Source organism: Delphinapterus leucas, chromosome 3 (assembly GCF_059928025.1).
Source record: "Delphinapterus leucas isolate spDelLeu-1000000601 "Yukka" chromosome 3, BTC_Dleu_Yukka2, whole genome shotgun sequence".
Lineage (NCBI taxonomy): Eukaryota > Metazoa > Chordata > Mammalia > Artiodactyla > Monodontidae > Delphinapterus > Delphinapterus leucas.
This window is the reverse complement of record NC_143131.1, coordinates 143,260,293-143,287,971: the sequence shown is the minus strand read 5'-3', so window position 1 is coordinate 143,287,971 and position 27,679 is coordinate 143,260,293. Positions and strand designations below refer to the sequence as shown.

At 49.9% G+C, this 27,679-nt stretch overlaps 1 protein-coding gene across 6 annotated transcripts in view; it reads right to left on the bottom strand.

Annotated features, from left to right (window-relative positions):
• The window catches only part of WWC1 (WW and C2 domain containing 1), a 169,469-nt gene that overhangs the window by 107,282 nt on the left and 34,508 nt on the right, over positions 1-27,679 (bottom strand). The window lies entirely within an intron of this gene.

Genomic DNA, 27,679 nt, shown 5'->3' with positions numbered 1-27,679 from the left:
ATTCGAAAATGAAACCTCATTTTCCTCTTATAGAAAAATTCAGAGTCTAGAAAAGCATTAAAATATTGAAAGAAAACAAGCATAAACAGTAGTTACATGATTCCTGCATAGAACTGGGGCCACAAAGCAGTGTGGAGGCCAATGAGACCCCCAGCATGGCCCTGGTCCAGCTGCCGGGAGAGGAACAGAGGCAGCCCTCCTGGGTCTCCTCCCTAAAGTCTGAGACCCCAGAAGAGACAAGCTTGGGAGTTTGTCTAGAGATTGATGTGAAAGGCCCTGAGGAGACGTGAAAATCATTACAGTAAGTGCCCTACATACGAACCTTCAAGTTGTGAACTTTCAAAGATGCAAATGTGTGTTCACGTGTCCAATCACGTAAGTTAGGTCACGTGTCTGGCGTACATTGTCACGTGCGTGCATCCTCTACAAGTGGTTGTACTTTTGTGTACTTTACAATACTGTAGAGAGTATAGTAGTAAAGTATCTTTATAGATAAAATTGAATCCAGCCAGGAACCAGAACCTGTGCCATCAACGTCAGGCGTGAGTGAAACTGCACCTTGCCCTCCGTCTCCTGTTGCGGACGATCCTTCAGCCCTACCATCTCCCACCTCCTCTCCCTCCTCCAGTCAGTGACTCTTCTTGCCTGTTCACTCGATGCCAGCCCCTGGCATGCCAGCTGTTGTACTGCACTGCTGTGCGTTTCAAGGTGCTGTAAGATGAAAACTGTTTAATTTTTTTGTGTGTTTTTGTTTTTTATGTATTATTTGTGTGAAAAGTATTATAAACCTATTACAGTACAGTATTATACAGCCGATTGTGTTAGCTGGGTACCTAGCCTAACTTTGTTGGACTTACAAACAAACTGGACTTACAGGGGCTTCCCTGGTGGCGCAGTGGTTAAGAATCCGCCTGCCAATGCAGGGGACACAGGTTCGAACCCTGGTCTGGGAAGATCCCACATGCCACAGAGCAACTAAGCCCGTGCGCCACAACTACTGAGCCTGCGCTCTAGAGCCCGTGAGCAACAACTACTGAGCCCGCGTGCCACAACTACTGAAGCCCGAGCGCCTAGAGCCCGTGCTCCTCAATGAGAAGCCCGTGCACCACAACGAAGAGTAGCCCCCGCTCGCCGCAACTAGAGAAAACCCGCGCGCAGCCAACAAAGACCCAACGCAGCCAATCAATCAATCAATCAATAAACAACTTACGAACACGCTCTTGGAATGGAAGTCGTTCTCTCGTAAGGGACTTACTGTTCTAGATAATCTCCCTACCGACATCAGGGTATGAAGAACATAGGAAAAAAACCCAAACGATTACCAACCACCCCAAATTAGGTTTTGCTGGAGGAGTGCTAGTGGAGGGTACAAAATAAGGGGCAGCTTGAAATATTTTGTGCGTCAAATAGAAAGCTGATAGAGATCAGAGCACAAACCGTTACAAGACCATGGTTAGAACACTCAGCAGCAACAACTCTCCCCCCAGTCCCTCTGCCCTGAGAAGGTTCCGGCTGAGGAAGAATGGCAGCAGCTTCCTGCTGTTCCCGGTAAGGACACAACACCAAGATCACCCAATGCACACTGCAGGCTCTTTCCCATGCCCCTACCTTTGCCTTCACTGTTCCTTCTGCCCAGAACATTCCTCCCTTCCTTCCCTTTTTTTAAAACAATATATGTACTTTTTTTATGTGTTTATATGTCTGTCACTTCCATCAGTTTCACAAGGACTTGAGCAGCATCTTATTCATCGCTGTAACCTCAGCATCTTATATGAGCGGACACCGACTGAATGTTCATTGAATGAATAAATGTACTCACGAAAGAGCAAACGAAGAAAGAAATGGTTCATGGGAATTCCCAGCAGGGTTCAGAGCTAGGTCCTCTACGTTCCAAGTTTTGCTTGACCCAACAAAGAAATTTGTGATCGGGTCATCAGAGTGCCTTTGCATTCCTGACCGTATTTGATTCTCAAATACCCATCACAACAGCGGTATCGTTATTATCTTGACTAGTAATCAAGGTCTTGGGAATCCCCCACTTTACAAATGAGCAAACCAATACTCAGAGACTCTCCTAAACCCACAGGGCTCCCGGGTCCCTGTTTGTGCCAGGACTGGACATGGGCCACGGGAGCCCTGGCCCACTGCTCGGTCCCCTCCTGAACTGTCTCAACGGCTCTCCCCTGTCATTCCCAGCTGGTAACTGGAGAAGAGTGTGGAAATGGCCAGTTCTCCTTCCCCGGGGAATGGATTACCCCCCGGGGAGCCAAGGGAGGTCTCTGTCTCCTACTCCCGTGTCACTTTCATTAGTATAATTATCATCACGCAGAAGCGAAATTTCCCTGCGGCACATGCATTCCACGGGCCTTGGAGAGCTCTGCTCAGAAGTCCCGGGAGAAGGAGGTGACACCCGAGGGTGGACACGACCCTTGTGGATTGTCTATAGGCGTCAGTTACTCGGGAGCCCCTGCTGGCTCCATCACCACACGCTCTCCCCAGATCAGAGCAGGGGCTGGGCCGGGAACACTCCCAGCCAGCTGACTTAGAAGCCGGCTTGGCACTCACGTACTTCGGCTACTTTTCCACAGACACCAACACAGAGGGGCCCAGAGCCTTAACCAGGTCAGGGGAGCGGGCAAGGGTTTGGGGACCACGGAGACCTGGGTCCCCAGCTGCGACAGCTCGCGCCAGACTCTTCACCTCTGTGGGCCGCGTGCAGCCGGCTCCCCCAGCACGGAACGGGGCTCACGAAGTGTGGGTTCCTTCGCTTCCCTCGACTTCCTCTCCTGAGTGAAGCCTTCCAAGAAATACGCTTTTTAAGCTCCTTAACAAGTCTGATCAGTAGAAATCAGGTAGCCAGATTTCATGGTGGAAAAGGAACATATCTGGGTCAAGTGCCAGTGGACGAACCAGGATCCTTCCCTTCTGGCTCGCTCCCCATGTCCTACATGGATGGGGAAACTGAGCCTTGAGCCTCGCGCTTTCACAGTCCATGGCCTGGACCTTCACCAGCTAGATTTCCAAAAGCCCCCAGATCTCTCCCATTTGCTCTCATCAGGGTCCCCAAGGGAACCCTCTCTCTCTCTTTCCTCTGGCTCTCAGCCACCCCCTCCCCGCCTCTCCCCCTCCCCACTTTGCAGCCCCCTTTCCTCACTCCTCCAGCTGTTGGCTTTCTTGGTTCTTCTACCCACTCCCTTCCTGCTCACCCACCCCACCCCATAAAAAACTCCAAATAAATCCAATCTGGTCACTCCCCTGCTTCAATCCCTTCAAAGCCTTGCCACCCAAACCAGGAGGAAATCCGAACTTTTTGCTGTGGCCCGGCCCCCTGCCTACCTCTCCAGCCTTATTCAATTCTCAGAACTCAACAACCTCATGCCCACCTCACAACCTTGGCTCACACAGTGCCCTCTGCCCGGGATGCCGCTACCTGTCCCCACCCACATGTCTGTGCACAGTTTGCATGGCTGATGCCTTCTGTCAGCTCTCAGCCGCAAGGCCATCTCTAAGAGGCCTTCCCAGGCAGCCCTGCCTGAGTGGGCCCTCCCATCACTTTCTGTCACTGTATTTGTTGACATGTCTGTCTGTCTGTTGGTCCCACTCAAACGGAGCCAACCTGCCGACCTCACCACTGTCTCCCTACGGCAGACCACAGCCTTAGCTGATGCCTGTACTCTCTGCTGAATGAATGAAACAGAGGACTTGTGAGTATCCCTTCCTCTCCAAGGGGAAATTTTTGTTTTGTTTTTTTTTTAAGATTGTTTTGATATGGACCATTTCAAAGTCTTTATTGAATTTGTTACAATATTGCTTCTGTTTTATGTGGTTTTGGTTTTTTTGGCCGCTAGGCATATGGGATCTTAGTTCCCCGACCAGGGATCGAACCCTCACCGCCCCCCAGCACTGGAAGGCGAAATCCTAACCACTGGACTGCCAGGGAAGTCCCTGGGGAAAGGTTTTTGAGTTTCTTTTTTTGTCTTCCTTTCCCTCCCTCCTGAGGCACAGTCCCTGAGCCTAACACTTACAAAGCCAGCACCAGACTCCTACAGAGTTCCAGGGGCACGAAGCATTCCAGGGTCTGTTACAGGCTCACGCTTGAACCTCAATGCCCTCCACACGGTCCACAGCAAACTGGAAACTACCAAAGAACAGGCCCTGAGAACCCTCCTTGGGAAGGCTTTGAACTGATAGGGCCAGAACAGGTCCATGAAGAAGAAACTCGCTGATGGAGGGGATGACATGGGCCTCCAGAAACGTCTCTCTGTGGACTGGCAGAAGCCAGACCCTGGAACTCGGTCCACAGTGAACACCCAAGGGTCCTGTTAACTTCAGGAATAAGAGGTTATTTTTGTACCTAGGACAGGGCTTGTGCTGGCCACATCCCAGGCTCCCATAGGATGGAGGAAAGAATGATTTTTTTTTAAGTAAGCTAAAATACGTTTCAGAAATTTATCCAAAATAAAAAAAAGAATACAAAAAAAAGAAAAAAAAAAACCCAGCATTTTAAAACAATTAAAAAAAAAGAAATTTATCCAAATAGTTGAAATGCTGCTTTTCCTTAGAGAACAAGCAAACCAGTGCAAAAAGATTCAATAATGAACCCTGGTTTATGTCTGCTCGACGGCATCAATATTGAAAAACAAAAGATGAAAAAACATTAATTTTTGAAGGAGCCTAAGCTAATGAACAAATATCTTTTACAGAGTTATTAGGTGCCCAGCACTGAATACCTTTCATGAGCTTACACCCAGCTGGAAATAAACACACAAACATATTCATTCACGCACGATAACATATATGAAGGCATGAAAACAATGAGGACATTGTTTAAAATGAAACTTGCGTGAAACGGGCCACAGGATTCAAAGAAAGGAGAGCCCTGCAGGCTGGCGGCTCCCAGGAGGCTCCCGAAAGGAAGCAGGAAGTAGCCTGGGTCTTGAAGGGCAGCAGCTGCAGTCAGCACAAGTAAATAACATGGTATGTCCTTCAACCTCCACAACCAGGCGTGTGCAGCAGAGGAAACGAAGGTCTCGAGAGGGGCTGTGATGGCACACAGCTGAGGAAGAACAGCCCTCAAGACCACAGTCCAGGCCAAGGGGGCTGGGATCCCTGGGGGCTTAGAAAGGGGAGGAACAGCGACCCTAATTCTTTGGGGCGGAAAGACTCAGCAAGGTCAGAGCAGGCCGATGCCAGGAACAAGGCTGTCGCATGTTTGCACATCAACAGCATCTTGTCTCTTTGCTTAAGAACTTCTCATGCAAAGGGCAAGAGCTACCTCAGGGTCTGGAAGAAAATTCTGGAAGGAAGAGGCAGGCTGGTCTTGGGGCTGCTCCAGGGAAGCCCGGGAAGGAGCGGGGAAGGTCAGTGGTGGCCTCTTCTTAGGGAAGGCAGGAGAGGGAAGTGAGCAGATCTGCAGAGGTAAGCCTGGGGTGCCCCAGGGATGAGAGGCAGCTGGGAGGGGCTGTCCCGGGCACCCTAGAAGGGCCCAAAATACACAGAAAGGTTTCCATGCGGGAGCGAGGCTGCTGGTGGAGTGGAAGGGACATGGGTGTTAGAGCACACAGGTCTGGGTTCAAGTTTGGGTTCACGCACTGATCACCTGGTAAGTAACTTCACCTCATTAATACTAATAACAACAAGAGCTCTCAATATAGAGCATTACTATTTGGCAGGCACCGACCTAAGAGTTACAAGTATGAACTCAGTTTAATTCTCCTAGCAATCCCCTGAGAAGATACTATTTTCTAGCATTTTAGATGGAAACTGAGGCATGAAGAGGTTGAGCCAGTTGCCCAAGCCCCTACAGCAGGAAAGCCAAGCTGCAGGGCTGGGAATTTAACCCAGGCCAGCAGGTCCTGTGCTCTTAACCACCAATGAATAAATAAGGGAATAAAAATAAGAATACCCTGCAGAGTTATTTTGACAATCAGAAGGAAAAAAAAAAAAAAAAAAAAGTCTGGGAGGCTCTCGAACCAAGCTGGAGCTCAATGAATGATACCTGAATAATTACCAGATAAACCCAAAGCCCAGCTGAAGCTGCCCAGGCAAAAGAAACATCTGCCAAGGGTATACTGTGTCTTTCTTTGTAAATGTTATTTCAGCGCCCGAGGCTCAGGGAGGTTAACTTTCTTAGGGTCCCAGAGTCGGGAAGCAATGGGGATGGGAGACCAACTGTGTCTCTGTCGTAAAACACACGGTAAGCGCGTCCGGAATAATATTTTTCAAACCGTGTCCGTTAATGTTTATTGAGCTCTTGCCTGTGCCAGGTTGTGTGCTCAGCGCTATGTGTGCCTTGTCTCACTTTACACTCCCATCTACCCTCTGAGGAAGGTACTTGGATGACCGCCAATACCCAGGAGAGAGGAGCCCACCGCTGGAAAGGAGCAGCTCTGGGCTCTGAATCCACATGGGCTCCTTCGACTACACCAGCGGCCCCTCCAGGATGACTGGGTAGAGAACGTGGAGCAAACCAGGGTGTCCTGGGTGGACAGCGTGTGGGGAATAAGACATCCCGGCCTCAGCTCTGAGTGGAGAGTTGACTAAACACCACCATTAGGATCTGAGTGTAAACAGGGCACCTGAGTGGGCAGGTGGCACTCAGCACAGGAACAGCGTACCCATGGGCGGGCCTCTGTGCTGCTCTCCAAACCCCCAGCCTCCCTGCCTTTCCCATACCTCCCCCCTGCCTGAGATGCCCTACCCCCTTCTCTGGAGGTCAGAATCCCCCCTAGGGGAGCACCCTCTTCTCATCTCCCACAGCACTTCCTCTGGACCCCTCCTTCCGTCATGTCCTGCCTCGTAGCACTATCATTTGTGTCCCGCTCTCTCTCCTACTAGAGTGGAACTTGCTTCAAGGCAAAGTCTACGCTGGATTCCTTTCTGAATCCCTCCAGTATTTTACTTTTCCCATGTGTATACGATGCTTTTTGGTGGCACACAGGACAGCGTTATGTGGCATACCTACAAGGCAGGACTAGGCATTGGCTCTTTCAGTGAGAAAGTGATTCCCTTTTCAATCCCCCTTCAGCTTTTCAGCTTCGATCAAGAACAGAGTCGCAGGCTGGTGATACAGTGTCTTCAACCTCCAGCGTCTGCCAAGCTCCCCCCCCCTTTTTTTTTTTTGCGGTACGCGGGCCTCTCACTGCTGTGGCCTCTCCCATTGCGGAGCACAGGCTCTGGACGCACAGGCTCAGCGGCCACGGCTCACGGGCCCAGCCGCTCCGCGGCATGTGGGATCTTCCCAGACCGGGACACGAGCCCGTGTCCCCTGCATCGGCAGGCGGACTCTTAACCACTGTGCCACCAGGGAAGCCCCAAGCTCCCCTTTTAATAAAAAGAGATCAGACTCCAGGTTCAGACCTATTCTATTGGCTCTTACCAAAAACTGGGAAGTGGGAAATTGGGAAGAGGGTACACCAATGACTGAAGTTTGAGAAACTCTGATTTAACCTGTTGCCTGCAATGTTAGACATTAATAAACATGTGTTGAGCCTATAGCTGAGTAATCCAATGAGCAGAGGAATGAATGAATGGATGAGTGAATGATCATGATAATGACAGACTCTCTTCCACTCCCTTGCTCCCCTGTCCTGCCCTTGGCCAGATACCCTTCATCTTTGAGTGGAGAGAATAGAGCATTTGCTGGAAAGTAGGGACCCAAGGGGACGTGGGAAAGTCAGTCCAGAGGAGGAGCTCTCAACCTCTGTTCGGGTGCCCATCTGGCCCACGTCGGCAGCCCCCGGATGGACTGGGCCCTGGGGACCAGCAGGGGACGGTACGGAGGACAGTTGTTTGGGTTTTGCCACCAGGCACCCATCTCTGCCCTTTGTGGTGAGCGTATTGCAAATTTCCTAGGGAAATCACCTCTCTAGGATTCTCAGTCCGTGTGCTTTGGTGGGAAGTTGAATTCAGCCCAGCTCTAGAGATGGGCATTTGATGTGGGCCTGACCAAACCCCATTCTAAACCCCTGAACCCTGAGGCAGGCAAGTGACCCAGTATGGACCAGTGAGAGTCGACCGCAGGACTTCTGTCTGATCCATGAAGGAAAGAGACCCCTTTTTGCACTTGTCTTGAATCCTAGAAGCCACTCGTGTGGAAAATGAGAATGAATTCGATAGGGCAGCAGGGGGAGTCAGGAGATGGAGAGAACCCAAGTCCTGAGGCCATCATGAGAGCTCTGGAGCTGACAGTCACTTCTCTTGTATCTTCCCAGTATGTGCCCAGTCTATCCCTATGGAATTTAATGCCCAATGTGGCTGAGGGCAATGACCTCCTGGAGATGGACAGTGAAGCAGGTGTTTCGAGCAGCACAGGTGGAGAGCTGATGTTGGGGGGGGGGGCCCTGGAAGACGGGACCCGCGTGGATTACCACCCTTTCTGCTGGTGAAATGTTGAGTACTGCTTTGAGGAAACAAAGGCACTAAGGAGGCTGCTTTCGGTCATTGACTTGGGGCTGGTGCAGCTGCTGGTCCAGACCAACTCTTCCAAAAGTAGGAGGGTTTGGGAGACCCTGGCCCAGTGGGTCAGAGGTTGTCAACCCCGCTCCCAGCCCTGCTCTGACTTCCGTCCGCAAACAGAAGCAAAGGAAGGAAGAGCCAGTGTAACGAGGTGAAAGAAAGCTGCACTCCTTGAGCACCTATCCCGTGCCTAACAGCAGACCAGGAGGTGCATCCCAGGTTGGAGCAGCCACTCACGGACTATGTGACCTTGGGCAAGTCCTGTGCCAGGCGCTCAGTAACTCTTAGAGGGCTGGTAACGCCTGCCTGCAGGGCTGTGCCGAAGGCAAGGCTGAATGGCCACGACCAGGCCCCGCAGAGCGGGACAGGAAGCAGAAAGCTTTCACAGGGAATAAAGGGTTCACGCTGGAAAACATTTAACATGAAAGAAAACGTAACAAAAATAAAAGCCTCCCTAAGTTTGTAAGGTAGGAGATGCGGTAGACAGAAGGAGATTTCAGGAGGCTGGCTCAGAAAAAGGTGTGCATGGGGAGAACTGGGCAGGGGTGTCAGAAACCTAGATGCCCAAGAGGACCTGCCCCTCTGTGACTGAATGACCTTGCAGGTCCCTGTGACACAATTATGGGGCCCTGGTAGCGAAAGGACTTGTAGAAATCATCATGTCCAGTCATCTCACTGTGGAGGTGGGGAAAGTGAGGCTGAGGGAGTGACAGTGACGTGGCCTTGGTCACTCAATGGTAGAACCGGGAAGAGAACACAGCTCACTCCTCCATTTACCAGTTCTAGAACCTTGGGCATGTCCATTAGCCTCGCCATGACTCAGTTTTCTTCTCTGTAAAACGGGGATAAGAGTAGTCCCCAAGGACAATGTGTGTACACTACTGGGCATTGTGTTTGGCATATGGAAAGCCGTTGAGGCACGTTAACTGTTAGAATTTTCGGACTACTCAAGAACCTGTCCACCAGAAGAGAAACTCTTTTCTTCCCACGTCCCTAAGCGAAGAACCCAAAGTGTAGTTTAGGGTCTGGTCACCCCTAGCCCCACCCTGACCAAATTCCTTATAGGCCACCTTCAGGAAGGGCCCTCGTAAGGTTCTTTCCCAGGTGGATCATTTCTATCTTCCTTTGTGTTTCCCAAGTGGACCCTAACCAGACTACTCCTCCATCCTCCCCGTCCCCAGCTCTCCAGAGGGAGCCTTTGCATTTCCTCCTTGGAGAAGCCCTTGTTTGTGATGGCCATCACCTCCAGCTGGCAAGTCAACAAGGCTCTTCTCTGGCCATCCGACATCGAGGTGGGATAAAGGCAGGCCTGTGCTCCCGGCCAAGCTCCCACCCCACCCAGGAACTTGCTGAGAGGTGTGCTCCAGGAGAGGGACAAAGCTGTGTGGCCCTTCCCTCCGCCAGCAATGCCAGCAGCTCTTCCCATCCGGCTGTGGATTAAAGGAGCCTGGGTAAGTGCCCAGGCGGAATAAAGCCTGCAAACATCCTGGGGACGTGCCTCTCCTTGGCAGGAAGACGAGAGAGGGTGAGGGTGACGGCTCCAGTCTCCCTGAGCTGCACCCTCCCCCACCCAACCCCCTGCCCTAAAAGAGCTGTCGCGTCCCTTCTGCTCAGGACCAGCCCTGCCACTGGGCAGCTGTGTGCCCTGAACACGTCACTTCATTGCTGCACCGCCCACCTGTCAAATGTGGCTGACAGGAAGACCTAGCTCATGGCAGTAAAGGAGCTCAGGCTTGCCATGTGTCTGCACGGTGCTTGGATACATCAGGTGTTCAATACTCTTTCTCGTGATTGGTAATGTTGAATGCTTAAGTCACCATCACCCGAACACCACTCCTCTGACCCTCCAGACCAGGTTAGATGCCAGCCTTGCTTCAAATGACTTACAATCTTCCCCTGGAGACGTTGACCTTCCCAAGGTCAGGCACCAGGCCTGTTCCCATCACTGCAGTATCCCCAGTGGACAGTGCACAGAAAGAATGATGCTGGCGTGTATGATGACTCTGAATATATAGGGATTTGGGTTCTTTGGACTGACTTTGTTTGGCGACTTTACTTAAAAATCGCCATCAGATTTCACCCAGGCTAATAAATAAAATGGATCCCCATGTGGATTCCTCTGCCCTTCCTTCAGCTCCCTTGCCCTGACGCTTGAGTGGAGGGCGTACGTGAGAAAATAAAGCCTGCGTTCAGATCAGGCCACAGGCTGACAGAACAGCTAAAAGGGGGTTTTAGTTCCACTTTAGCAGGGGACCCACGGACAGGTCCCAACAGAGTGAGCAAGGACTTCACAGGACCTTTTATTCAGCGGCAGCATCTCAACAAAAGGTGTAAGGAGACCCTGGAGCAGCTGCTGGGACCTGGGGCCCCCAGTTCCAAGCACCGTCTCCAGGCAAGGCAAGGATGGGCACTGGGGGAGGCAAATGGGCAGCTGGGAAGGGACCCCCAACATGGTGGGCTGAATAAGCAGTCCCCGTGGAACTGCTTCTCCCCTGGGGTCTGCCCTGGAGGGCGTGTGGCCCAAACCTGCTAAATCAAGAATTCCCCACATCCCAGGTCCCAGGAAACAGCGCCCACCCCAGTGCTCCAAACTTGTTGCCTGACCTGGGGAGACCATGGCCTTGGCCCCTGGGGAGGACCCTTGTTGCTTGGAGGCTGGTCCAGTGGATTGGGGGTTATTGCCAATGCCTGGGGGTGATTTCTGAGGACCCCATCAGGAATGGAAGGAGGACCCTGAGTACGAGCCCAGTGTCACAGATTCAGAAATCTACACTAGGAAAACAACGCCTGTTCCTGCGCTGCAGAGCTCCTCCCATATGCCCCCCCCCAACCACCCTGAGATTCCCAAGAGACCCTCAGAATGTGTGTCCAGTGTCCCCACATCAGAGGGAAAGCATCTGGGGACAGGGGGAGACACAGTGCCTGACTTAACCACATGGCTCTTACGAAAATCCTTTTACAGGGACCCACACATCCACCGTCACACTTGGCAATCATTTCTAAACCACTGCCAATTTATGGAACAGTCACTCAAAAAGCATAGCAAACTTAGGCCCTGGGAGGTCCCCCAGCTTTTACTTTTTAACTAATTCTAACTAGTCACACAGGTTTCTCAACAATGGCTCAGCTGGATTCCTTTGACGAAAACAGGAGGAACTCTAGTGTATTCTGCGTGCATTTATTCTTTCAACTAGGATTTCAGGCATGCCTACTACGTGCAAGGTGTGTGCCGTCTCTTTACAGTGTTTCTGTACCTCTGAAATGCAGATTCCTAGCCTAACCCCAGCCCTGCTGGTATCGGTCTGCAAGAACTTGCCTTTCCCATGCCTCTTCCTCTCTGCTTCTTACATAGGACACAAGGTACCTGATTAATAGCAGGGAGCAGCGAGCTCCAGGCAGCTGAAGAGCTGGGGCAGTGGCATCCGGGTCCAATGCTCTGGAAGGTGCGTGCCTCCCTTGACCATCAGGTTCTATTAAGAGACGGGTCAGGGCTTCCCTGGTGGCTCGGTGGTTGAGAGTCCGCCTGCCGATGCAGGGGACACGGGTTCGTGCCCCGGTCCGGGAAGATCCCACATGCTGCGGAGCAGCTGGGCCCGTGAGCCATGGCCGCTGAGCCTGCGCGTCCGGAGCCTGTGCTCCGCAATGGGAGAGGCCACAGCAGTGAGAGGCCCGAGTACCGCCAAAAAAAAAAAAGAGACGGGTCAGTCATTTCTCCCTGCCAAGGTGGTGTTGGGTAGAGCCTCTCACACCACACAGAGTCCCGAATGCTGGCAGTACTCCTGTTCCCAACCTTGAGGCGGTTCTCCTTCCTGCTGAAGCCTTGTTTATGCTAGACCCTAGACTGGATGTAGAGTGTCACTCATGTTGTGAACTGCAGCTCCACGGAAAATCTGGGCCACAGATGAGTGAAAACTTCTGGTGAAAATCATGAACAACAACATTTGGTAATAATAACAACACCTACAGTAAGTTTCAGGAAATGAACCAAGCTCTTTACCTTAACTATCTCATTTCATCTTCATTAACAACCCTATGAGTTAGGGGTTGTAACACTGTCCCTTTTACACAGGCAGGAAAAATTGAGACTCTGATAATTTAATTATCTTGTCAAGGGTCACACAGATTGTACAAGTAGGTACTGAGATTTAAACCCAAGTGCCGCGGACTTCCCTGGCGGTCCAGGGGTTAAGACTCTGTGCTTCCACTGTAGGGGACACGGGTTCGATCCCTGGTTGGGGTACTAAGATCCCACATGCCTTGTGGTGTGGCCAAAAAAAACCACAAAAAACAAACAAGACCCAAGTGCTCTGACTCTATAGCCTGTACTCTTAATCACGGGAAACTCAGTAACTGGATATTTATTATCTTCATCCCTGTACATAGAAGACCACTTTGGGAAGCAAGAGTCATCACGATCTGAAAATTTAACCCACGAACTGAGCACTTATAAAATCAGTGCCTACTCAAATACCGCTCTCCATTTAACATCCGGTCCAGCCCATAACATTTCAAGTCGACAACCGCCTGGGTTGGTTGGGTGTCTTCGCAGTTGACAAAGCGATGCAAGTACAACACACGTCATCTAAAGGGGAAATAACTAATATTCTAAACGCTGCAGGATTTCAGGAAGTCGGCGAAAGGGATGCTGAAGATTACTACTCAAGTCACACCCGAGGAGTGGTGGAGTCCCCTGGCTAACAAGTAAGGAGAAGATCCAGCAGGCTGAAGAAGAGACAACAGGTTCTTCACAACAGGAGAACTTCAGTGACAACAGGGATCAGATGAGGCCCTTGGGAACCTGGCAAAGCTCTCTCCAATATCTGGCAAAAATGACCTTCCTTATGCATCTGCTGGGAAAATCAAGTGAGAAGAGAAAGCTGTCCCTATTGCTAATGTGAATTGTATTAAAATAATTACACAAAAAGTAGATCAACGCTTTATTTGTACTGAGAATTGGGGCATAGCTGCAACTACAACTTAAATTTTGTTAAACACAACATAAAGTCTGCTTATCATCCAAACTTTCTGTTCTGTTTCTCAAAATAAAATCTTTTTTCCCCAATATCTACTACAAAATTGATCTCCATTTTAATTAGTTTCTCTTCTAAGTGCAATCTCTCCTTGGAATAGGAACCCCTGCGACGCTTTTTGTCAAGCCCTCCCTGCTTCCTGCTGGAGGAGACCCATTGCGAAGGGCTGAGCGATAATGCCATTGCCTCAGAGATGCAGAGAGCTGCTCACTCTTCAAAGAACTCTCCCGTCTACTGTTTCACCAGATGCCTTCAAGAACTCCAGGAATGAAGGAAACTGTATACCGTTACTCCACACATGTATATCCACTTTGTAGTTTATGAAACTCTGATCACTTCTATGATCTCACCTTGACTGACAGGAAAATTCTGCCAGGCAAAAGTAACACTCCCATATTACAGGTGAGAAACGGCGGTTCAGATCTAAAGCACATGCCAGGGGCCCTGTAACTCACTGGTGGCAGCTTTAGGACTGGAACCCAGCTTTAAACCGCTTATTCTTTCCCATGGGATACCTGCCTCTCTCAAGCTTAGAAGGACAAATGAAAATTCTGCTGGCTAGTGAACAGTTTTTCAGGCCAATGAAGCCTTTCGAGAAACTACCTGATTTAAAACACCCAGACATGTCTCCTTGCCTTTCACATAAATAGCCCAAAGTCTTTAAGCAGAACAGTGGTAATGAATACGCTTCCACTGCTTTATCGTGACTGTTCTAGCTGGAAAACGAGTACCAGAGGAACTCTTAATTCAAAAGCTTAGGATGCAGGGGTCTTGCAAACCACTGCTGCGACCCGCTGCATGATAGCTTCTCGTCCGTTACAGGCAGAGGTAGCAGTGTTCTCGAATTCCGAACTGAGCCAAGGGAGAAGCACATGAATTATTAAGAAATGCCATCAGTGGAAGACTGAGTCTCCTACTGGGGTGCTGGGAGGACCTCTGAGGTCTGAACCTCTGAGGACAAGGAGGAAACACACCTGGTGACCCACATCTTTGCAACCAGCTGTGTGCTGCTGCCGACAAGCAGCATGGCTCCGTGACCTTGGGCAAGTTACCTCCCCCTTTGAGGCTCCGTTTTCCTCATCTATAGAATGGGGATCAACACTCACACCTGTTGTGAAAAGCACGTGAGATAATGTGAGATACACAGCTAGCACAGCCTGCTTCTTAGTAAACACTCAAAACAGAGACTGTCATGCCCAGAGCCAAGTGCCGGGCACATGATAGCACTCAATAAATGTTAGGTCCCTCCATCAGGAAGGTACTTCTGTGTCCCCTAGCAATACCTTCAATACCATGAAGGGTTTGTCCAAACAGAAGAGGGGACTAAAGTTGGTCAAGTATGGGCTGGAAGCCTCATCTGTACAGTGGGAAGTTCGTGTAGAGCCCTGGGGCAGGGTGGGGAGCTTAGGGCTGGGGAAGTGGTTATAGGACAAGAATGCCAAGCTTCCGGGAGGCGGTCATTCCTTGGAGGGTGTAAACAGAAGGAATCACTTAGCAATGGAATTGAAAACTCCCTTTGCTCCCTGCCTGGGCCCTGACACAGGTACTTGGCAGTGGGCCCTTGAATAAGCTCCATTGCCTGGGGGACGACGGTGCTCAGGAGCTCCACAATAGCGCCCTCAATCCACATGCAACACAGTCTGCTCTCGGTCACGTTTACATCCTCTCGTTCTCTGCTCAGGAATTTCCGAGGGCTTCCCACCACTTACAGGTTTCCTCAGCCGAGTCTCCAAGGCTCTTCTTCATTTATCCCTTTTTTTTTTTTTTTTAAAGATGTTGGGGGTAGGAGTTTATTAATTTATTTATTTTGCCTGTGTTGGGTCTTCGTTTCTGTGCGAGGGCTTTCTCTAGTTGTGGCAAGCGGGGGCCACTCTTCATCGCGGCCTCTCTTGTTGCGGAGCACAGGCTCCAGATGCGCAGGCTCAGTAGTTGTGGCTCACGGGCCTAGTTGCTCTGCGGCATGTGGGATCCTCCCAGACCAGGGCTCGAACCTGTGTCCCCTGCATTAGCAGGCAGACTCTCAACCACTGTGCCACCAGGGAAGCCCCATTTACCCTTTGAGTTCTCTCCCCTTCCACGAGTCCCCTTCTCCATGCAACAAAAACTAGTCACTGTGTCCCTTCCTGCCTCAGTGCCTTCACCTTTGAAAGCCTTCCACGACCTCTCGGGACACCGGCGACTGCATCAGTTTCGGCCTTTCTAAAACCTACAAAACCTTCAGTGCCTCCACCAAGTCCACAGGAATCTCCCTCTGCTTGAACCAATTGAACCCCAAGTCTAATTTCACCATGTGCATCACTGGCTGACCTGTGCGTGCCTGGGAAGCAAGGGGATGTGCCACCTGCCTCTGTGATTCCCCCACAGCACCTAACATTGTGACTCGGACCCAGCCAAGTGCCTGGCCAAGTGCCTGCCTAGCTGCGGATGCCCTGATTCTTGCTTAGTAACTCTTCCCTCCATAGTCCCTGTCCTAGGTGAGCTCCACCAGCCCCAGACCTATTACCCTGATCTGCACGTTTTCCCTCTCCCTCCTTCTGTTCCATACAATTCAGAAGAAAACCAGGCCAGCTGGACTGGAGCTGTGTCTGATCTCCCCCACGTCTGAAAGTCACTCAGCGCGACTCATGTGGAGGGGGCCATTCCACGGTCTCATGAAGCACTTGGACCCAGGGCCCTGGGGACAGGGAGCTGCTTCCCGTATAACGGGACATTACACAGGTTGGTGTCTGGCCCCAGCAGGGAGCAGCATGGCCGTGAACTATGAGGTGGTCATAGTTAACTAAGAACACCTACTCCGCGCCCACCTGGAAAAAAGGGGTGGGCTCAGTTGCTGCCAGCAAGAGATGACGAGGGCTTTCTTCTGCTGCCTGGGGGGTGAATCACCAGGTCCTCTTCATGGCTGGCCATGCCCCTGGCAGGGGAGGAGCTGGCTGGCCGAGCCCCTGGCAGGGGTGTATCTGATGATGGCGCCTTCCTTTTTCCCCAGCCCGGTTTTCATCAGCACAAGACACCTGCACCCCTTTGAAGAGGAATGGATCTTCTCTGCCACTGAAAGGTCAGGTACCTGGAGGGAAGGAGATGAAAACCACCACCCCAGGTTTAGATCTGAAGCATCCCAGCCCTTGATGGTTAAGATGAGAGGTGGGGATTGAAATCTGGGTCTCCCTGACTGAGACATCAGTAATAGCCGACAGCAGGATGTGTTCACGCCTGGTGCTGAGCTGGAGGGATTTCTCTGTCAGCACTGTCCTAGGATCCATCATCCGTGGAGCCCTGTGCCGACTAAGAGGGCTAAATAAAAGCTAAGTAAATGCCGGGCCTCTGAAGGATGCATGCTCTACTGGCCCTACCCCGGAGGGCTCGCACCCGTGCAAGGCTGCCACTTCCCTTCCCTCCATCTCTGCCCGGTCAGCACCTCTGCATCCTGCAGCTCTTAGCCCAGGCACCCCTGATGAGGACACATCCCAGGGCCCGCCAGCCCACCCACCAGAACCTGAAACTCTCTACTGTTACAGCTGCTACATTAGTTGTTTTGTGCGTCTTTGATGATTGCACTGTGGTCTCCCGGTGAGCTTCGTAAGGGCAGGGATGTGTCTCCTTTTCTCGCCTGGTCTCTCTGGCTCCTTCCATCATAGCAGTTATGGAGGAAGCTCTCAAGAGAGCACAGACTCTGGGGCTAGACTGCCTGAGGTCTGACTACAGCTCTGTCACACACTAGCTGTGGGACCTAGGCAAGTAACTTAACCTTTCCATGCCTGAGTTTCCTTACTTATAAAATGAGGGTAAGAGTAGTACCTACTAGGTACCCAAGAGAAATTTAAACTTATATATACGCAAAAGCTTGTAAATGAATGTCCATAGCAGCATTATTCATAATAGACAAAAAGTAGGGGCTTCCCTGGTGGCGCAGTGGTTGAGAGTCTGCCTGCCGATGCAGGGCACATGGGTTCGAGCCCTGGTCTGGGAGGATCCCACATGCCGCGGAGCAACTGGGCCCGTGAGCCACAACTACTGAGCCTGCGCGTCTGGAGCCTGTGCTCTGCAACGAGAGGCCGCGACAGTGAGAGGCCTGCGCACCGCGATGAAGAGGGGCCCCGCCTGCCGCAACTGGAGAAAGCCCTCGCACAGAAACGTAGACCCAACACAGCCAAAAATAAATAAAAAATTTTTTTAAAAAAGTAGAAATAAGCCAACTATCCATCAACTGATGAATGAATAAACAAAATGTCGTAAATCCATACAGTGGAATATTATTTGGCAATAAAAAGGAATTAAGTGCTGACATAGTACTTAACAACATGGATGAACCTTGAAAACGTTAAGTGAAAGAAGCCAGACACAAAAAGCCACATATGGTTCCATTTATATGAAATGTCCAAAATAGATAAAGCCATAGAGACAGAAAGTAAATTAGTGGCTTCCTAGGGCTGGGAATAAGGGTGGGAAGAAATTGAGGAGGTGATGGCTAAGGGGAGCTGGGTTTCTTTTGGGGGTGATAAAAATGTTCTAAAAGTGACTGTGGTGATGATGGTGGCAAAACTCTGTGGATACACTGAAAGTCATGTAATTGCATATTTTAAACAGGTGAGTTGTACGGCATTTGATTATATCTCAATAAAGCTGTTTAAAAAATCATAGCACCTATCCCATAGTACTGCTATAAGGACTAAATTAAATGTATTGTTTGTGAAAGTGTTATCTAAACTGACTACGTAATAACTAATACTCATTGAACCTTGACTGCACACTAAGCACTTTACAAACAGTACACTATTCCAACCTCACAGCCCACGGAGGGAAGTACTCACCCACTTTACAGATGAGGAAACTGAGGCTCACAGAGATTAAGTAACTCACCTAAGGTGACATGGCTGGTAAGTGGCAGAAGCAGGCAAAACCCGTGTGCTGAACCATCACATACAGACAGAACAACGTTCCCCAAACCCTGGGGTTCCCTGGATTTGAAGTGGGAACCACTTGGCGAAAACAAACATTCTCCCTCGCATCAAATGAGAGGACCCCCCTATTCGTTTGCATCCTCTCCCCCTAGGCAGCTAGTTGTGGGGTAGCTCCCTCCTTCCCCAGGTCCCAGGACACTCCACCCCAGCCCCAACCCTCTGTTCTGGGGGGAATCTGGTTTTTACCAGGAGACCAGCTGACATGCTCTGCTTCTCCCCTCTCAAAGTGTCTTCGTTCATGTAACTCCAAGTGTCCTCACACCTGCAGAGGGTCAAGGCTTCCCTGGATCCCTTCGTCCCTACGACGGCCAGGACTGGTTTCTTAGCACCTCTCAACATTTTTAATACAGGAAAAATCTCTTCCAATTCATACTTTTTAAATCTTAAAAAAAAAAAAAAAATTAAACAAGATCCTGCCACGTCCCTGTCACAGGCTTTTCAGTGGCTTTTTAGAACAAAAGTCATACTCTTGCCCAGGCCTGAAGACCCCTCACGTCTGGCCCCCCTACCTCCTCTAGCTCCTAGCACTTTTTTCAAGGCTCCCCTACTCCAGCCATCCTGCACATTCTGACTCACGCCAGGAATCGCTCCTCCTCTAACCGCATGGCTGGCTTCCTGGGTTTCCAGATCCCAGTTTAACTGTCCCCTTCCCAGAGAGGCCTTATCTGACCAAGCCATCTTAATTAGATGTTTATTCTCCACCAGGGCACCACTTTTATTTCCTTCAGGGTACTTAGGACAATGGGCAATTATATGTTTGTTCCTTTGTTTAGTCATTTAATTTCTGTCCCCCTAATCCCCCCATGATGCACACTAGACTACAAGATCCATGTGAGCGAGGACCAGACCTGCACCATAGGTGCTTAACATAGATTTCACGGTTTTTTGACCTTGGCCTTCACCATGAGCCGTTGCTGACATTTGGGGCCAGATAATTCTTCATTGTAGGGGAAGAATCGTACTATGCATTGTAGGATGTTTAGCAGCATACTTGGTTTCTAACCATCGATGCACCCTGCCAGTTGTGACAACCAAAAGAGTCTCCAGACGTTGCCAAATGTGCCCTGGGGCGGGCGGGAAAGGAGTTGTCAAAATGTTCCCGAGTTACGAACCACTGATGTATCTGCTGAAACATCAACAGATGTTTACTTTTTCAAAAGTAAAGAAAAAATAATTCATCTCAAGCGCCATATGGTTTGAAAGTGGGGTGTATGGATATTCAGCAGGGCTGTTCACCACCACGTGTAAGAGTGGAGGGGGAGAGGAAAGTTACAAGCTTGGGGCTTTGCAGGACCCCAACGATCTCACCACCATCCACTGGTGTAGGTGGTTGGGATGCTGATAAGGGGACTGTAGGGTGATGCTCCTTTTTCTTAGGATGCCACCCCAAACTCTGCATAACTCAAAGTTACCTATCTGGGTGACAAGTTCTAACTGTGGTCATGGTACATGAGAAATAGCATGTGCTGTCAAACATGATGAGGAATAATGGCGAATATTTGTTGAGCACGTACACCATGTTGTTTAACACTAGGACCTGTGGTGGGCATCATCGCCTTCTCAATGCACAGGAGAAACGAAAGCGCAGATCGATTTGGTATCTTGCCCTCCAGGCTCAAGGTGTGAAGTGAAGGTGCAGGGATTTGAACCCACTTGGTTTACCTCCAGCTGTCTTGCAATAACTACTAATCTATATGAATTTCCCAGCAAGTCAGAACACTAACTGCACAATCACAACGATGAGTTTCATCTTCATTCCCTACAGCTGAGTCAGTGTCTGAACACGCAGGAAGGGTGTTCTGGGGCAGAGGCTCAGCACCTTTTGAACTGGGGTCCTGAGCAGGTGGGAGAACACGAAGTGTTGTTTTTAAGAATAAGAATGTGCCCTGGCTCTTCTACTGGACCCCAAATTACAGAAGCAGAGATGGCTGACCACAGTGGAAAGGCCTTTGGAAGTCGCCTACTGCTGAGGTCTCAAACTGGGATCTGTTTGAGAATATATGGGGTATAAGGGATGCACGTATCCAGGCAGGCTGGCTACAGCAGGAGGGGGCAGCAAAGGTACGGGTGCATACACCAGGGTTCAATGCAAGATTCCACTTGAAGAAATGGCTCCATGGCTAAAACACGTTTGAAAACCCCTGATAAGAGTCCAGTGTCCTTGACTGGACAGAGAGGAAAAGTGATTCGCTATAAGCGAATCCGAGGACCAGAGAGGAAAAGTGATTCGCTATAAGCAACACAGACTTCCCTGGTCTCCTAGGGGGGAGGAAATCAAGGACTCTGCAGGTGGACAAAACTGTGTTCGAATCCTGGTTCTGTCACTTAATTAAGTTCTCTAAGCCTCAGTTTAGTAATTGGAGAAATGAGAGTAATCATATCCTCCTCATCAAATTTGTGAACAATTAAATGAACAGATGTGAGGTGCTAGGGAGGCTGTAAGTGGTCAGGGGCTGGCAGTCAGGGCAAGTTGTAGAGGGCAGAGTGGTTAGAACAGAGGTGTGGGAGCTCCTAGATGGATCTGTGTTCACATCCTGGCACTTCCACCCCCGGCTGTATGGATGGATATAGGCAGATCTTTCAATTCTTTGAGTCCTAATTCCTCATCTGTCTAACTGGCATAGTAATCCCTCACTTACAGGTGTGTTGGGAGGGCCAGATCATAGAAAGCAAGCGGAGTGCTTAGCACATTTCCTGGGGCCATAACAGATGCTCAGCAAACACCTGCTATTATCGTCAGCCCACCTTTTGCCTTCTGTGGCACCTCATTTGGGAAACCACTGCTGAGATGTTCTGCGAGTGCCCAGGGAGCACGCCCCCTGCAACCTCACCTCCTCCAGGCCATGCGACGCCAAGGAGTCTTGGAAGGCGCACCTGTACCAGCGAGAAGCAGGTCTGGGTGATGAGTGGAGCATGACTCAGAAGCTCCTACCTAGCAGCTCCCTCAGAAAGAATGTGTTGCGGGATTGCCCCTTTTATCTCGCTTTTTTAGGAGAGACGGGAAGAAAAATATAAAGGCAAGAATTTCAAGGTCAGATTCACTTCCCTGCAGACTCCTCCTGGGCTGAAGTGAAATTTCAAGAATGCAGCCTCTGGGCCCAGTTTACATTCCCACCCTCTCTGGTATCCAGGATACCAGAGGGACCTGTTGCGTTCCAGCCCACCAATCAGCCTCCTTGGTCACATCCTGCTGGGGGCGGGGCCCACCACTGCCTCTTGGGAGAAGCATCACGGCTTAGCAGGATGCTCAGCCATTCATTTGTCCAACATAAAAGTTCAGAGCTTACTGCAGCCAGGCCCTGGGGATAGAGTCTTATGGAAAAACACCCCGGGGAGCTCGAGGCGGGGAAGAGAGTGAGTCACACAGCTAACGTGAGCAGGTCTACGAAGCAGCTGCACACACTGGCATGAGACGGTCTGTGGGGGGCCTGAACCACTCGGCAATATTAGAGGAGGCTCCCTTGAGTAAGTGAGGATTAAGCACAGGGCTGAAGGGCAAGTAGGTGTTAAAAGGTGAAGCAAGGAGGGAAGAAGATTCCAGGTAGAGGGACTAGCGTTTGCAAAGACTCTGTAATGCACAGAGTTGCCAGGCCTTTGCAGACCTGTGGTCAGAGTACAGTGGGGGACGGAGAGGGGTGGGGGGGCAGGATGGGGCAGGAGACGCAAAGTCAGGGTCAGACTTATGTCCTATGTGCCATGTTAGAGCATCAAAGTGGTTTTTTTTTTTTTTTTCCTTTGCGGTACACGGGCCTCTCACTGTTGTGGCCTCTCCCGCTGCGGAGCACAGGCTCCGGACGCGCAGGCTCAGCGGCCATGGCCCATGGACCCAGCCGCTCCGCGGCCTGTGGTATCTTCCCGGACCGGGGCACGAACCCGTGTCCCCTACATCGGCAGGTGGACTCTCAACCACTGCGCCACCAGGGAAGCCCCAAAGTGTTTTTAACGCAAGGGATGGCATGATCAGATTGAATTTCTGTAAGAACCTTGTATTCAGATGATCTTGAAGAGTCGAGTGAGAAGGGAAGAGAAAAAGCAGGTTTATCAGTTAGGGAACTTTAGTAGCCATGTCAAAGTCCCCAAAATGATGGGTCTGGGCTGATGGGGAGATGGGGGGAGCTGTCCTCTTCCCACATGTCCCTCTCCTTCTGGAAAGCCCTGGCGGCCACACCAGCACTGAGCTCGGCCTTTGTAGACTGACATCACTTCAGAGCAGCCTCTCTGGGTTGCAAAGGTCACAGAGGTGCTGCCCATCGTTAGGAATCTGATAAACCTACACCTGGCTTTGCATCAAGATGACTCCAGGGAGGAGAAGCCTTTTTCCCCGGGGGGGTGGGGGGGTGGGGGGGTGGGTTCATAGCATTGAGGGCACATTCTCAGACTTAAAGGCTCTAAAGAGATGATCAAGGATTGTAATGACATACACATTTCTCAGGTCCCTCTAGTGCAAAATGGATACCCCCTACAACTCCAGAAGGGAGAAGAGGGTCTGCAGAAGTTTGATGCTATATACACAGGAGAGGTGCTCAGAAAACACCTGAGGAAGGAATGGGGAGAGAAAAGAGGGGAAGGCAACAAGACAGTTAATTAGTTAGTTAGTTAGTAATTTCTTTGAAACCCTGATGAGCCTCAGGGAATCCTTGGTCTCACAGATGCGGAGATGCTGGATGGCTTTCAGCCTGGCTAGATAGATAACCAAACGTGGCTGCCTGGCCCCTGGGGTCCCACCCCCAGAGATTAGGAGGTCAGGAGGTCTGAGATGTGGCTTGAGACTCCAAAGGTACTGCCAATAATTTTTTTTTAACAAAAGTGAAAAAAAAATCAGAGAAAATATAATGAAAAGTATTTTTAAAAAACCCAAAACGAACAAAAAAACTATCAGCAAATACAGGCAACAAGAACCTTTCCCCTCTTCACCCATGGATGCAAGCCCCTAAAATAACAGGAAAGTTAAGATCTCCTTCTCAGTTATATGTGACATCTACAAAGGAAAAAAAAAAAAAAGCTTATAGATGTAAAGAACAGATTGGTAGCTGCCTGGGATGGGGTCGAGGGGTTGGTGGATCGGGTAAAGGAAGCCAAAAGGTACAAGCTTCCAGTTATAAAATAAGGCAGTCAAAGGGGTATAATGTTCAGCATGGTGACTACAGTTAACCATACTATATTGCATATTTAAAAGTTGCTAAGGGCTTCCCTGGTGGCGCAGTGGTTGAGAATCTGCCAGCTAATGCAGGGGACACGGGTTTGAGCCCTGGTCTGGGAAGATCTCACATGCCGCGGAGCAACTGGGCCCGTGAGCCACAACTACTGAGCCCGTGCGTCTGGAGCTTGTGCTCCGCAACAAGAGAGGCCGCAACAGTGAGAGGCCCGTGCACCGCGATGAAGAGTGGCGCCCGCTCGCCGCAACTAGAGAAAGCCCATGAAGACCCAACACAGCCAAAAATAAATAAATAAAAAAAAAAAAAAAAAAAAAAAAAGTTGCTAAGAAAGCAGATCTTAATTTTCGTATTGAAGTATAGTCAATTTACAATGTGTTAGCCGCTGGTGTACAGCAAGTGATTCAGCTGTACACATATAAACACATAGTTTTTCATATTCTTTTCCATTATAGGTTATTACAAGACATTAAATACAGTTCCCTGTATTTACTTACTATACAGTAAGTTCTTGTTTTTATCTATTTTATATATAGTAGTTTGTGAGAGTAGAACTTAAAAGCCCTCATCACAAGCAAAAAAAAAACAACTTGTAACTACGTATGGGGACAGATGTTAACTAGACTTATTGCGGTGATCATTTCATGATACATACAAATACTGAGCCACTATGTTATACACCTAAAACCAATATAATGTTATATGTCAATTACCCTCAATTAAAAAAAAAAAGATTTCCCGTGTGTCCTTCCAGAAATATTTTCATGGACATACCAGCATGTGATGTGCCCAGCACACACACACATCCACTAGACTTCATCAAACCTAAGAGAACGAGCGTCACTTACAAAAGTTTTATTATATATACAACAGAGAAAGAACAACACGGCCAATAAACTATGTCCCACGCTTTCTTTATCTCAGGATATTTATATGTATTGAAAAAGCTTATTTAGGCTTATTCAGATATGGACTTAACTACGTGGCTCTCTTTTCCATATATGCAAAAAGGAAAAACAGAAGCAAATGACATTAGCTCAGGTATCGATAAGATTGCACCCTCCTCAGCTCTGAGTCACCTGCACCTGCGGGTTCCTCACAGTGCCATTCTTTGTGCCACGGAGTGCTGGGGTGGCGTTTCTTGAAAAAGACCTCTGATAATGCCTCTGATTTTCTTCCAAGCTGCTGAAAATCACTTGGAGTTTGGATTCTGATGCTTTCGTGATTTTACCAGAAGATGTCGAAGATGGGTTTTTTGATAAGAACAAAGGTCCGCCGTCCACAGTAGTTCTTAAATTGTTTGGGACTGAAACACAGAGGAGCCGTAGTACCAGCTACACTAGCAGAAGCAGCAGAGCGTGCGCGTGTGTTGGCAATTACCATGCCAGCGGCATTTCTGAGACTCATCCCTAGTATGAAGGTGGCAGCAGGTTAACATTTGAAGGTGTTAACATTTTGTTTTTGTAAAACAAACAAAAAAAGTCCATCTCAAAACTGGTGAGGGACTTCCTTGGTGGTGCAGTGGTTAAGAATCCTCCTGCCAATGCAGGGGACGCAGGTTTGAGCCCTGGTCCAGGAAGATCCCACATGCCGCGGAGCAACTAAGCCCGTGTGCCACAACTACTGAGCCTGCGCTCTAGAGCCCACGAGCCACAACTACTGAGACTACGTGCCACAACTACTGAGCCTGCGTGCCCTAGAGCCTGCGCACCGCAACTACTGGGCCCGTGTGCCACAACTACTGAAGCCTGTGAACCTAGAGCCCATGCTCCACAACAAGAGAAGCCACCGCAATGAGAAGCCCACACACCACAACGAAGAGTAGCCCGTGCTCACCACAACTAGAGAAAGCCCGCATGCAGCAATGAAGATCCAACAGAGCCAAAAGTAAATAAAATTAAAAAACAAAACAAAACTGATGAATTACACTACGGTGGGACTTCCCTGGTGGTGCAGTGGTTAAGAATCCACCTGCCAATGCAGGGGACATGGGTTCGATCCCTGGTCCAGGAAGATCCTACATGCCACGGAGCAACTAAGCCCATGTGCCACAACTACTGAGCCTGCGCTCTAGAGCCCGCGAGCCACAACTACTGAGCCCATGTGCCACAACTACTGAAGCCCGTGCGCCTAGAGCCCGTGCTCCGCAACAAGAGAAGCCACAGCAATGAGAAGCCCACGCACCGCAAGGAAGAGCAGCCCCTGCTCGCCACAACTAAAGCCCACGCGAGCAACGAAGACCCAATGCAGCCAAAAACAAATAAGTAAGATAAATAAATTTATATTAAAACAAATTACACTATGGTACATACACAGTCTCCCTCCACTCACTCTCCGTTGACTGGGAGTTGCAAGTTCAAATCACAACATGAGTCAGGCAGGTAATTCAGTGAAGTGAGAAAGGTGAGGCTGTAGAAACACAATGTAGTTCCAAAGTCGTGAGGCTCAAAGGGGGATGCTGGACCAGCAGCTATTTTTATCCTTTGTGGGCCCAGTGTTTCTGTGGAATACCTGATGCTTTGGAGCCCCTCTATAAGCCTCTATTATGTATGGATGTGTATTTTTAAACCCATTTTAAAAACACAAAACATACTATTCTGAATCTTGCTGTCTGCTTAATCACACTTCTTGGAATTCTTTCCATATCAGCACGTGTAGCTCTACCTCATTCTGTTAATTGCATGGCACTCCATGGTGTGGATGCCCCCCAACTTAACGTGGGCAGCTCCCAGCATGAGATGTTCAGGCTGCTTCCCGGTTTTGTTGCTCTCACACTCAAGGCTAAGTGAGGAAGTGGCAGAGCTGCCGTTTGAAGCATGACCCGCCAGTATGGGTAGGGGGTTCTGATGGCCCCGGACTGGGGAATGGCTGTGAGTCACCCAGCTCACTTCTTGGCAGTTCTGCCCTGAGGTCAGTTTGAGGCTCTGGGGAGGCGGGGCGGGGGGGATTGGAGGTACAGGATTCTAGAGGCAACCACTGCTTCTTATAGTAAAAAGATTCAGTAGCTTTAGGGCAGAGGACGGGACGAGGGCCCAACCCTTTCTCCATCTCCCTCTTACTGAACTGCAGAGCGCTGTGGTCCCCAAACCCAGCCGCTGCCTGCCAAACCCTCACTGCATCCTTCTCCCCGAGCTCTGTCCCCCTTTCCCTCCACTACCAGCCCCAACTCCTTCTAGAGGAACAGAGGAAAGAGAAAGGCAAAAGGGGCCTCAGGGAGCGAGTACATGTAGAGGTGGAGGGAGGTCTCAGCTTCACTACCCCCAGGATCCCCTCCCACTAAGCCATCCCCCTCCAGAACATTCCATACACGCAGCAGGGGCTCTGCAGGGGTGGGGCTAACGATAATGATTACTGAATGCAGGGGCAAGCATCCACAATCACAAGAGATCCTCACCATTCTGGAAGCGCCGACTGCTCTCCATTTCACTGACAGGAAAACTGAGACTAGGAGAAGGTGAACGCCTTTGCCCAAGTTACACAAGGCACACGTGGCCTCCCTCCACGCGATGTCCCAGTTTTTCAAGGGTCTCTTCCGAGGGGATGTACCTTAAGCAGCAAATTGAAGTCTTTTTCCTGGAGAGTGTGGGTCCCAGGCCAATTCCCCAGACCCTCCGATTCAATGCATTATGCCCCTGGGTGTGGTGAGGGGGACCCAGCCGGGGAAGCAGGGAAATGGACGCTTCTTTTAATAACTGTTTGAAGAATTTACATTTTAAACAAACCCACAGTTATTAATGAATACTGCTTTGTATCGTTTCACTTTCCCCTTTATCTTTCTACCCTTTTAATTACTGTTTTGCCCTGTTCCTCCCATGTTCATTCACTGACTTCCCCAACAGGGGTTTCTGCCCGCAAGTCGGAATTTTCCTAAACTCCCTTTCTTTCCAGGGGGCCGCGGGCACGAGGTCCAGGAATTCGCACAACCTGGCAAAAAAGCTCTGTCTCCAAATTCCAGTTCATTAGCATGGCTCGTTAATTATAAATGCTCCCCTCCCAGCTACCCGTCTCCCCCAAACACCCCAAACAGCAGATTAAGTTTTAACTTTTGCTGGCAGGACACCTGCTTCTGAAATTCCTCCCT